This window comes from Abrus precatorius, unplaced genomic scaffold (assembly GCF_003935025.1).
Source record: "Abrus precatorius isolate BTA unplaced genomic scaffold, Abrus_2018 Scaffold5, whole genome shotgun sequence".
In the NCBI taxonomy this organism is placed as follows: domain Eukaryota; kingdom Viridiplantae; phylum Streptophyta; class Magnoliopsida; order Fabales; family Fabaceae; genus Abrus; species Abrus precatorius.
The window spans coordinates 8171772-8174378 of record NW_020874395.1 but is presented as its reverse complement, the minus strand read 5'-3'; the positions used below and the strand labels follow the sequence as shown (position 1 = coordinate 8174378).

At 34.6% G+C, this 2607-nt stretch overlaps 1 non-coding gene across 1 annotated transcript; it reads left to right on the top strand.

The window, feature by feature from the left end:
* The first annotated feature begins 510 nt into the window (after positions 1 to 510).
* Positions 511 to 617, top strand: LOC113868210. Its single transcript, XR_003505237.1, has one exon. It is a non-coding gene; the product is annotated as a small nucleolar RNA R71 (small nucleolar RNA).
* The last annotated feature ends 1990 nt before the right edge of the window (positions 618 to 2607 follow it).

Here is a 2607-nt window from a genome sequence, read left to right as displayed (position 1 = left end):
TTCTTTGCAGCAGAATACTGATTATTTCAATTAGAATACTGCTGAGTTTTATTATTCAAAAATTGAAATCCAGGGGGATATGATGGCTGTTGTCTCTGAAAATTATTCATATAATTCACTTGTTCATGTGGTTCACTTGTAGATGCCTCGCATGCACCATTTACATGGTTTCCTCCACAAAAATCACAACTTAGCTGACTGGTAGGCATACTCCCTATTTGCAGATTACTGATTTGTTGTGTTAAGGCAGCTAATTGTTCTGAAAACATTTGATTTTGTAGCTGATTTTGTGCAAGAAAAGTTTCCAGAACCTTAGCTTCATGACCAGAGTTTCTTCCTTGATTTCTTGAGTTTGAATTCTGATACATTGAAGATGCCATCATCTCAATAATTCTCTGAGCTTCTTCCAAGGACTTTGTATTTAATGAACCTCCAGCAGCAGCATCAACCATTGTTCTTGTTGCTGCATTCATCCCATTATAAAAAGTTTCCAATTGCATCCAATCTGGGATACAATGATGTGGACACCTTCTAAGTAATTCTTTGTATCTTTCCCAAGCTTCATACAATGATTCTCCTTCTTGCTGCACAAAGGATGTAATTTCTCCTCTCAACTTAGCAGCTTCGGATGGAGGGAAGTACTTAGTTAGAAACTTATTCACAAGTTCTGTCCAGGTTGTGATGCTTCTTTGTGGTTGAGCTTGTAACCAACATTTTGCTCTATCTCTCAAGGAAAAAGGAAATAGTCTCAATCTGATAGCTTCTTCACTAACTCCATTCATTCTTATGGTGTCACATAGCTGCAGAAAATTTGAAAATGTAAGTTAGGATCATCAGAATTTCCTCCAGAAAACTGATCCTGTTGGACTAAATTAGTAGGGCAGGTTTAATCTCAAAATGGTTGGCTTGAATATTTGGCCTAATTATAGAAGAGTTAAAACCTTGCATGTTAGGAATAGCATAGTCCCCTAATGTTCTAATTCTGTTTTGCTCTGCCATTTCTATTGCTGGATTTGGTTGTCTCAAAGGTGTAGATGTTGTTTTCACTCTAGGATTACTCTGAAATTCTGGAGAATAGACAGTTTCTAATTCACTATCACTCCCTATGACTTTTTCTGCTCTAGACTCTTTTCTCAATCTTCTCAAAGTTATGTCTATGTCAGGATCAAAGACCTGAATTGATTTATTCTTGTTTTTACCACGCATATACAAATCAGATTAAAACAAAATTAGACTACAATTGATATTCGGAAATGCACAATAGAAATCATGCAAAATCTATCAGTAAAAGCATATAGAAACTTAAATCTAGCAGTTGCAGAATTGTAAAATCATGTAAAAATATGCAGAATGGCAATTACAAATATGAAGAACAATGAAAACTGAAATTATGCAGATAAAAAGGATGTAAAAATTCTATGTAGCAGACAACAATATTATGCAGAATACTACACAAGGTGCAGTAAAATTATGTAGAAAGCAATTTGAAAGCAAAGCAACAAAATAAATGCTCAATCTAGTTACTTTTCTACTACTAATGATATTGAAATGCAAAATTCCCCGGCAACGGCGCCAAAAACTTGTTGTTCGCAATCTAACACTAGCAAGTGCACTAGGATTGCAGCAAGTAATGAGTAAATTTAAGATCCAAATATCGTCTCCACAGGGAATTTAGGTTTCAAATATCACTTCATAGAATTATAACCATTTAAGCTTTTTCAAAATTGGAAGGAGAGTAGTAACATGTAATAACAGCAAACTAGAACAATTAAAAGTAAAATGAACTTGCAGAAAATAGAACAATGAACAAACAATTATGTGATAACAGAGGAAAAAACCATAGCTAGGGAATTGCTTCACCAAAATCCAATGTTTAATCAATAAAGTTCTGAATTAACAATCATTTGGAAAGAAAGACAATCAGTTTCACGTTCTATTGTTCAGAGGTTAATTCCTTAACTCAGTGAACCTAACATTCAATTAAAACATTCTAATTCCTTAGATCTGATTTAATTCAACATTGCTTTAAGTATAAGAAACTAAAAGATTGCAAGATCAAAGTTCCTTATCCCTAAGAAAACTATAATCTTGGTGATTCGTTCAGATCTGAAGAACAAATTCAATTTCCATTGACAAGAGTTTCTCTGAAATTAGTTAATCAAATTTCCATTCAATTCCTACGTAAAGTGCAGAATCAATCACTCAATCTTTTCCAAAGCTTGAAATCCAGATCTAAAATCAATTCAACATATTCGTTTCAGATCTACAATCCCTAGCTATGAACAAATTACACAGCCATGGCAGCAGAGAAAAGGAAAGAAAGAGAAGAAGAAAATCAGAATCGCCATGGAAGCTTGCTCCACTCCAATTCCTCTTCGTGAAGCTCCGAGATTCGAATCCCCACTCCTCTCTCTCACTTTCTCTAACAAGAATCTAACAAAAAAAACTGAAAATGAACAGAATCCCCCTTTTCCGGATCGTTTCTGGTATTTATAGAATTTCGCAGATTTTCACGTCATCACTTTTATGAGAAATAGTAGTTACGCAGAGAGTTTTTGCTTGCGCGTTAACACTTTTCCTAGAAATAGTGGCCACGCGCAACTTCCT